Source organism: Nomascus leucogenys, chromosome 2 (genome assembly GCF_006542625.1).
Source record: "Nomascus leucogenys isolate Asia chromosome 2, Asia_NLE_v1, whole genome shotgun sequence".
NCBI lineage: Eukaryota > Metazoa > Chordata > Mammalia > Primates > Hylobatidae > Nomascus > Nomascus leucogenys.
The window spans coordinates 61,422,468-61,433,391 of NC_044382.1; positions in this window are offsets into that span (position 1 = coordinate 61,422,468).

Genomic DNA, 10,924 nt, shown 5'->3' on the forward strand with positions numbered 1-10,924 from the left:
TCTGTCATTGATTAACTTTGGGATTCTGAAGAAGACAGTCAATGTCTTAGTTCCAGTTTCCTGTCTGTAAAACAGGTACAATTATAACCAACTTTATAATATTAACATGAGGATTAAAATCAGATGGCTTATAAGAAAAAGAACCCAGTGTACCCTAGGCACTCAATAAGTACTTAACTCTGCACACTCTGGGACCAGTGCCTCTGCCCAACTCTTCCATTTGGGGTAGGGGCATGGATGTTGGGTGAGGCCATCAAGCTTTCTAGCTGGAGTTTCTGCTTATGCTAGACCTCCTTTTCCTATTGCAAATGTAGGTCAAAGATTCAAGAAGATGTTAGTAGCACATCTAAGGCATGGTTATTATGGGCCACCTGATCATCACATTTAGTTTTCACCTACTGTCTTGACCTCTTGTGTCTTCTGCTATAACTTACAGGATGGCTCATTTAGCTCTAAGCTATATGCAGTAAAATTATTTTAGCCATAGTCTTGGTCTAAGCCAGGCTCAGGGTGAAAAGTTAAAACAAAGATTTATTGTATGGTTCCACTAATATGAGGTGCCTAGAGTTGTCAAACTCATAGAAACAGAAACTAGAGTGGTGGTTTCCAGGAGTGCAAAGTGGAAAGTTGTTTAATGGGTATAGAGTTGCAGTTTTGTAAAATGAAGGTTCTGGAGACCGGCTGCACAACAATGTGAATATATGTAACACTATGGAACTGAACACTTAAAAGTGGTTAAGACTGGCCAGGCTCTGCAGCTCATGCCTGTAATCCCAGCACTTTGGGAGGTTGAGGCAGGAGGATCACTTGAGCCCAGGAATTCGGGACCAGCCTGGGCAATATAGCAAGACCCCATCTCTAAAAAATTAAAAATTAAAAATATTTTAAATGGTCAAAAAAATGCTTTAAATGGTACCAAAACAGAGATATAGACCAATGGAACAGAACAGAACCCTCAGAAAAAATACCACACATCTACAACCATCTGATCTTTGACAAACCTGACAAAAACAAGAAATAGGGAAAGGATTCCCTATTTAATAAATGGTGCTGGGAAAACTGGCTAGCCATATGTAGAAAGCTGAAACTGGATCCCTTCCTTACACCTTATACAAAAATTAATTCAAGATGGATTAAAGACTTAAATGTTAGACCTGAAACCATAAAAACCCTAGAAGAAAACCTAGGCAGTACCATTCAGGACATAGGCATGGGCAAGGACTTCATGTCTAAAACACCAAAAGCAATGGCAACAAAAGCCAAAATTGACAAATGGGATCTAATTAAACTAAACAGCTTCTGCACAGCAAAAGAAACTACCATCAGAGTGAACAGGCAACCTACAGAATGGGAGAAAATTTTTACAATCTACTCATCTGACAAAGGGCTAATATCCAGAAACTACAATGAAGTCAAACAAATTTACAAGAAAAAAACAAACAACCCCATCAAAAAGTGGGCGAAAGATATGAACAGACATTTCTGAAAAGAAGACATTTATGCAGCCAAAAGACACATAAAGAAATGCTCATCATCCCTGGCCATCAGAGAAATGCAAATCAAAACCACAATGAGATACCATCTCACAACAGTTAGAATGGTGATCATTAAAAAGTCAGGAAACAACAGGTGTTTCCTCCAGGCTGTGGAGAAATAGAAACACTTTTACACTGTTGGTGGGACTGTAAACCAGTTCAACCATTGTGGAAGTCAGTGTGGCGATTCCTCAGGGATCTAGAACTAGAAATACCATTTGACCCAGCCATCCCATTACTGGGTATATACCCAAAGGATTATAAATCATGCTGCTATAAAGACAACACATGCACACATATGTTTATTGTGGCACTATTCACAATAGCAAAGACTTGGAACCAACCCAAATGCCCATCAATGATAGACTGGATTAAGAAAATGTGGCACATATATACCATGGAATACTATGCAGCCATAAAAAATGATGAGTTCATGTCCTTTGTAGGGACATGGATGAAGCTGGAAACCATCATTCTCAGCAAACTATCACAAGGACAAAAAACCAAACACCGCATGTTCTCATTCACAGGTGGGAACTGAACAATGAGAACACATGGACACAGGAAGGGGAACATCACACACCGGGGCCTGTTGTGGGGTGGGGGTAGGGTGGAGGGACAGCATTAGGAGATATACCTAATGTTAAATGACAAGTTAGTGGGTGCAGCACACCAACATGGCACATGTATACATATGTAACAAACCTGCACGTTGTGCACATGTACCCTAAAATTTAAAGCATAATAAATTATGAGATGAAATTCATTATCCCTTAAACGCAACTTCTTTTGGCATCTCCATGACAGCTCACATAACACACAGTGAGCTTGCATGCAAGCATACCAACACACACAGAATAGGAAGGGTAGTTTGTTTGCTTTGTTTGTTTCTGTTTGTTTGTTTGTTTTGAGACAGAGTCTCCCTCTGTCGCCCAGACTGGAGTGCAGTGGTGCAATCTCAGCTCACTACAAGCTCTGCCTCCTGGATTCAAGCAATTCTCATGCCTCAACCTCCTGAGTAGCTGGGATTACAAGCATGCACCACCATGCCCAGCTATAATTGTGTTTTTAGTAGTGATGAGGTTTTGCTATGTTGGCCAGGCTGGTCTCAAACTCCTGGCCTCAAGTGATCCACCCACATCAGCCTCCAAAAGTGCTGGGATTACAGGCCTAAGCCACTGTGCCCGGCCTCTTTATTTTTTTATTTTTTATTTAATTTTTTTTTTTTTTTTTTTTTTTTTTTTTTTTTTTTTTGAGACGGAGTCTCGCTCTGTCGCCAAGGCTGGAGTGCAGTGGCGCAATCTCGGCTCACTGCAAGCTCCGCCTCCCGGGTTCACGCCATTCTCCTGCCTCAGCCTCTCCAAGTAGCTGGGACTACAGGCGCCCGCCACCACGCCCGGCTAATTTTTTGTATTTTTTAGTAGAGACGGGGTTTCACCGTGGTCTTGATCTCCTGACCTCGTGATCCGCCCACCTCGGCCTCCCAAAGTGCTGGGATTACAAGCGTGAGCCACCACGCCCGGCCGCCTCTTTATTTTTAACATAAACAGAATTACGACATGAGGTAGGATAGTTTTCGTCTAATAACATAATTTTTCTAACTGGCCCCCTACCAATATCACAAATTCTACATTATTTTGACCCCATGTTCAGGACGGGAAAGAGTACACCTCCTTGAATGCCACCTAACATGTAAGAAAAGGGTTTGATTCTAACTCATTTGGCTAAAAGTAAAAGGAATAAAGAGATCCACATTCCTCTTCCACCTAGAGCAACTTGGGCAGAACCTGGGATAAGGCCCCAGTATAAATAGCTTTGAATTCCTTTCAATTATTACCAGGATTTTGTATGATCCTTAAAATGATTTCTCAACAACAGTTAGCAGCAATTCCTGATATTCCTGAAAACTTAGTAGAGCAAAGGAAGGAGTCCCAAAGCCACCTCCAGACCTGTGGCCCTTCCTGCTGAATATGCTGGAAAAAAAGGAGAAAAAACTAAAAGTCTGCACTGCTGCTTTCTCAGATTGGAAATTCCAAATTACTTTTAAAGCCTCCTCATGAATGTGTCCCTCTAATAGCCTAACCCCTATTATTGGCCTGATATACAGAATCCTTAGAGCTTGATGAAAAAGGATGAAACTCAGGAGTTTCAGGTATAAGTGAGCTGAAATAACCCGGCCCATTTATTCTCAGATCCTTGTCCTTCTCAAGTCAGTTTTCCCTATGATGCTATCTCGGTACTTCTGGGCAGATTCTAGCAATCTTAGTGTTCTCTTGCTCATGCTCACATTTTAAATTTTTATTGATGTATAACATGCATACAGAAAAGTGCACAAATTCTAATTGTACAAATTGATAAACTTTTCACAAAGTAAACATTTCTGCATAGACAGCACCCAATCAAAGAACACGGTATTGCCACAATCCCCAAAGTCCCCTTGTGCCTTGAACAAATTATCCAGGCAAGGGTAACTGGTATACCAATCAAGGTGACTTCTAACACTGTGCATTCATTTTGCCTCTTTTTCAGAACTTTATAGAAACACAATCACACAGAGTGATCCCTAAATTCATGAGATTCATCTATACTGTTCTGACTATAGTTTGTTCACTCTCATTGCTGTACAATATGACTACATCAAGATTTGCCTATCTGGTTGTAAATGCAGGTCTCCATATAGCCATTAGCCCATCATATTTGGGTCTGTGAATGCACATCAAATCATCGTGCCCTAAGTTTCTAGCAATCTTCTAATGATGCTCTGACAGTAGCCCCAGAACTTCCTTGCCATCCCCTGTCCATGCCAGTGATTCCCAAACTCCAGCTCTTAGGTCCAACCAGCCACTGCCCCATGTAAGAACCAGGAAAGTCCTTTTGCCAGAGAACAATACAACCTTTCTATGTTTGTAGAGATTCTGTTATTGCCTTACAGATTATTTTTGAAATTTCTATATTCTATGTGGTTTAGTTCCAGTCAATAAGTTTTATTAGGGTTCTATCTCAGTGCCAAGCACTGTGCTGCTTGCTGGGCTATGAAATAAAGGAAGGTATAGTCCCACAATTGGGGGAACTTAAACGCTGTTAGAAATAAACATGAGGCCAAGCTTGGACGCTATTAAAAATAAACATGAGGCCGGGCACGGCGACTCACACCTGTAATCTCAGCACTTTGGGAGGCCGAGTTGGGTGGGTCACCTGAGGTCAGGAGTTCGAGACCAGCCTGGCCAACATGGTGAAACCCCATCTCTGCTAAAAATACAAAACTTAGCCAGGTGTAGTGGCGCACGCCTGTAGTCCCAGCTACTCAGGAGGCCAAGGCAGGAGATCTGCTTGAACCTGGGAGGCGGAGGTTGCAGTGAGCTGAGATTGCGCCACTGCACTCCAGCCGGGGTGACAGAGCAAGACTCTGTCTCAAAAAAAAAAAAAAGAAAAGAAAAGAAATAAACATGATATTGCTTATGTGCCCCCCTCCACCAAAGTATATGTGCTGCCCAAATTTCTCATCAATGTAGTTCTAACTCCAGGGAAGAGTAAGCACATAGCCCTGGGGCTGAGGGAGAATCAGGGAAGTCTTAAGTAATCGCTTAGTCACCCGAAGTGTAAAATGCCATTTAAGTATTGTATATCAGTAAAGGTTAGCTTAATAATATAATCATGCCTACTTTAATATTAAAAACATTTCCCTTCATTATTGTCAGTTAAAACAGACACTTCGCGACAATGTGTCCTGTTTAACACCTGAAATTTAGTACCTCTATGAATCACCAATATTTTAAACCACTACAGACATCACCATAGAAGTTTGAAAAGGACGAATCTAAACAACCCGTAAAAATTTACCACAAAATAAAAGGAGAAGAGGCACCTCAATCAATCTTGTAGACGAGCCGGCCATATTGTGTTTTCACATATACTAATTGACCTATTTTCCCAGAAAATAAATAATCTTCAGATATTTTATTCATTTTAAACAACCACGCATATCGCAGTAAGTATCTGAGGCTTTAAATCACAAATCTCCCTAAAACACAACCTGAAATTCTAGTGTCATTCATACATTTAATAACCAAAAAAGTAATACTTATGATTTTCCTAACTGTTTGAAAGTAGAAAATGACTCCTGGGAAGGCAGAGAAGCCAATTTGCTATGCGCAGCTTTCATTTCCTGCTCTTAATTCAAATCTTCATAAAATTATTTGAAGTCTTGGCACCAGTAGTGGCATTCCAAAGTAGCTCATAGGAGGACCTTTTAGGAGGGACATTTAGATGTAAATACAGTCTGCATATCAACCGAAACAGTCTGTGGACTTCGAGTCCTTAAAACAGACATCTTTCTAACCACAAAGAAGGAAATACATGAGAGTGGCACAGATGATCAGAACTAAAGGTGAGATTTCTTTGCGTACTCTTATTTGGGCTTTTTTTGCTGTGTCTTTCTGTGAAAAGAGAAACATGATCTTTTTACTTGTTCGTATGCACATCCTCTAAGTCAGGGGAGGCCCAAGGGTATGTACAATGCGAAAACCTCAGGATGTAGGTAAGAATTAAACGTCTTGAAGTCAAACGATATCATCTAGGCTAAAGAAGAAAAGAAAAGATGCATGAGATGTGAGCGCTAGTCTGATCCAGTATCGAGGTAGGGAAGAGGAGGACAGGCTGAAAGTGAACTTTAGAAGAAGCAGCCTATGGTGTAGGAGGAAAAACAGGAGTGTGGGATGTCTTAAAAACAAATAACCCAATCAAAAAGTGGGCAAAGTACATGAATAGACACTGCTTAAAAGAAGGTGAAAAATGCTCATCATCAGTAATCATCAGAGAAATGCAAACCAAAACCACAATGCCACACTATCTCACACAAGTCAGAATGGCTTTTATTAAAAAGTCAAAAAAAAACAGATGTTGGTAAGGCTGTAGAGAAGAGGGAACATTTATACACTGTTGGGAGGAATATAAATTAGTCCAACCACTGCGGAGAGCAGTTTGCAGAATCCCAAAGAACTAAGAGTTGAACTACCATCTGACCCACCAATCTCATTACTGGGTATATACCCAAAAAACAGCTAATCATTCCACCAAAAAGACACTTGCACTCATATGTTCATTGCAGCACTATTCACAATGGCAAAGGCATGGAACCAACCCAGATGTCCATCAACAGTGGACTGGTTAAAAAAAATGTGGTACATACACAACATGAAATACTACACAGCCATAAAAAGGAATAAAGTCAGTCGTGTTATTTGCAGCAATGTGGACGGAGCTGGGAGGCATTATCCTAAGTGAAGTAACGCAGAAACAGAAAACCAAATACCACACGTTCTCACTTATAAGTGGCAGCTAAATATTGGGTCCTCAGGGACCTAAAGATGGCAACAATAGACACTGGGGCCCACTAGAAGGAGGAGAGGGGGAGGAAGGCAAGGTCTGAAAAACTACCTGGCCAGGCACGGTGGCTCACGCCTGTAATCTCAACACTTTGGGAGGCCGAGGCGGGTGGATCACGAGGTCAGGAGATTGAGACCATCCTGGTTAACATGGTGAAACCCCGTCTCTTCTAAAAATACAAAAAAAAAATTAGCTGGGCGTGGTGGCGGGCACCTGTAGTCCCAGCTACTCAGGAAGTTAAGCCAGGAGAATGGTGTTAACCCAGGAGTTGGAGCTTCCAGTGAGCCGAGATCGTGCCACTGCACTCCAGCCTGGGCAACAGAGCAAGATTCCATCTCAAAAAAAAAAAAACACTACCTATTGGGTACTATGCTCACTACCTGGGTGATAGATTCATTCACACCCAAAACCTCAGCATCACGCATTTTATCTTTGTAGCAAACCTGCACATGTACCCTCTGATTCTAAAATAAATGTTAGAAAAAAATTACGTTGGGGGAAAGAAATGTTTCAACAAGGAAAGGATAATCAACCATTTCAAAAGCTGCTCAAAGGCTAAACAAGACGAATTTTAAGAAGTGGCCAATGACAGCAGCAAGATAAAGGCACCAATAATCATGACAAATGAAGTTTCTAGAGGTAGGGAGGGCAGAAGTGGAGGAAAGGAAGTACAGCGAAAATATATAAATAGAGGATATAGATACTTTTCAGAAATTTGCGATAAAGAAAAATGCACAAGTTGATAGTATCTAAAGCAGAATTTCTTTTTTTTTTTTTTTTTTTTTTTTTTTGAGACAGGGTCTTGCTCTGTCATGCAGGCTGGAATGCAGTGGCATGATCATAGCTCACTACAACTTCAATCTCCTGGCCTCAATGTATCCTCCACCTCAGCCTCCTGAGTAACTGAGACTACAGGTACATGTCACCATGCCTGGCTAATTTTGGTATTTTTTGTAGAGATGGGGTTTTGCCATGTTGCCCAGACCGGCCTCTAACTCCAGAGCTCAAGCAATCCTCCTGCCTTGATCTCCCAATGTGCTGAGACTACAAGCCTGAGTCACCGTGCCCAGCCAGGACTTTTAAAAGGTGAAATATATGAGGTCATGTGTTTATACTGGTGAGATAAATCTGGCAAGAAGAGGATAATGGGTGATTCAGAAGAGAAAGGAGTGAATGCAGGCTTGAAGTTCTCAAGCAGATGACAGACAGGTATGAGGTCTAGTATCTGAGGTGTGTGAGGAGGGGAATAGATAAAGGCTGGACATTTCCTCCTCTATGAAAGAGGGATTGGCAGAAGATGTAGGCATTTGGGAGATTTATCATGGGGAAGCTGGATTAATTTTCTTCTGATTACTTCAGTTTGTTTCAGTGAAATAAACAGGGAGGCGATAAGCTAGGAAAAGTGGAAGGGGGTATTGAAATTTTGAGGAAAAATGGGATTTTTTTTTATAATTCTGATAGCCTGTGGTGTTTTCCTCATGGAGCCCCAGCTAGTAGGAAAAAGACACCCAAAAACTCTCTCACAATTGCACAACAACAATAAAGAGGCCAAGTGAAGAAAAATAACAGCTGTTGGGATAGAGTAAACAAGGGGACCCTACTTTACCCGGGAGTGTAGCTGAGGTGCAGAGAAGTAATGGAGGGCCTCTCAGATTCTGAGACCTAAAATCTGAGTGGGCATGTTCCAGAAAAGCATGCAGGGAAGAGTAGAAGAACTTGGCAAGTTAAAAAGACTGAGGCCAGGCACAGTGGTTCACACCTGTAATCCCAGCATGTTGGGAGGCTGAGGTGGGAGGATCACTTGAGTCTAGGAGTTCGAAACAAGCCTGGGCAACAGAGCAAGACCCCAGTTCTACATAAAGAAAAAGAAAAAATTAGCCAGGTGTGATAGTGTGTGCCTGTGGAACCAGCTGCTCTGGAGGCTGAGGCCAGAGGATCGCTTGAACCCAGGATGAGGTCGAGGCTGCAGTAAGCTGTGATGGCGCCACTGCACTCCAGCCTGGATGACAGAGAGAGACCCTGTTTCAAAAAAAATACTGAGAGAAGACCGTTGTGGATAGAATACAATCAGTTGACGGGGCATGAAGTGAGTCTGTAGAAACAGATGGAGGCCAGACCATGGGGGTCTTCTGTGTCAGGCTGGGGACTGGTGTTTTTGTTTCAATGGTGTGAAGAAGCTCTTGAAGGCTTTTTAGCAATGTTCACAGCAAAAATGATCAAAAGTGCCTATTACACCGTTCTATCTGGCTGCAGCGTAGAAAATGATGCAGAAGTGAAAATAGTATAATTAGGGGAAACAGGCCATTGAGGTAGAGGAAATGACAGTATCTTAAACCAAGGGGATGATAGTGAGATGGAGAAATATTTCAGAACTAGAAATGACAGGACCTGTCATTAGATTACAGGCAAGGAGTAAGGAAAAGAGAGATGTCAAAGATGAATTATTAACAGTATGACATTGAGGTGGTGGGGTGGATAAATCACTGGAAAAAAAAGGGGGGGCAATTTGAGGAAGAGGCAAAACAGATTCCAGTGGGTCAGGCTGAGCAAGAGGCCATCTAACATTGGTCCTGGTGAATTTGAAATGCCAGCATCACATTTACCCTCATACCAAGCCCCAGCCCCTTGTATCAAAGCAATGTGAATCTGGGGGTGGGGGAAAAAGCTGGAGTCATTAGCACTTGCCTGTGGGACTAAAGGGTTCTATATTCAGAGATGTTTTACTTCAGTCAAAATACAAACAAAGAGAAATGTTAATTATCCAAGCCAGAACCTAAAGAATTCAAGCTAAGTAATGACCCACAGCACTAGAACCAATTAAACACTGAGATCTGAAAGACAGTATGGTAGCATCGCTCATAAAATGCAAACACTCTATCATTCATGGAATTTGGCCCCACTAAATGGAGAAAACAATCAAATAAAGGAAGTCTTCATAAACTCTGTGTTGACTTCCTTCTTGATAATTTGACAGACAAGATACAAAAAGCTTCCTTTTGGAGCTGACTCCATTCTAAGAACAGTAACCAACAATCTGGCTGACTGGCTACAACTATCAGTTAAGAAAGTAAATGAGTTTTCCATCCCATTCTCAGCATTCACCTCTTATGTTTTCCCCTTCACATATATTTTGAGATAGAATGAGAACCCCATCTAGAGTTTATCATAGGAAATTGTTCAAGTAGAAAACTATACGAAAATAACTCCACTGGAGAGAAATGGTTGAAAAACAGTACTAAGATACATTTACATGGTTTCTAGATGTATTGTTGATCCAATGTGGTATGGTAAAAATAGACCTTACTGATAAATTAATACTTATGTATGTGGATATAGATGTAGATATTTGGGCAGAGCTTTGTAAAAATATGAAATTAACATTTAAGAAATTAACAGAATGTGACCAGGCATGGTGGCTCACACCTGTAATTCTCAGCACTTTGGGAGGCCAAGGCGGGTGGATCACTTGAGGCCAGGAATTCAAAACCAGCCTGACCAACATGGCAAAACCTGTCTCTACTAAAAATACAAAAATTAGCCTACTGTGGTGGCACACGCCTGTAATCCCAGCTACTTGGGAGGTTGAGGCATGAGAGTCGCTTGAATCCAGGAGGCGGAGGTTGCACTGAGCTCACTTCGCACCACTGCACTCCAGCCTGGGTAAGAGTGAGACTCCGTCCCGAAAGGACAGGACAGGACAAGGACAGGGACAGGGACAGGGACAGGGACAGGACAGGAAAGAAAAGAAAGGAAGGAAGGAGGGAAGGAGGAAAGGAGGGAGGGAAAGAAATTAACAGGAAATTAACAGAATGTATCTCACTTCTTAATATTCTTAGCACATTAAGACACACAGTGCCTTTTTTACATAGCTGTCCTACTCGGAAACATTTTAAAACTTTAAAAGTACATCTGCTAATGTCTTCATAAAGAACAGTGCGTTCAGTCTGTTCTTTGAAATGAAGTGTCAACCATCACTGCAATTCTTAGAACGGAGATGTTAAGAG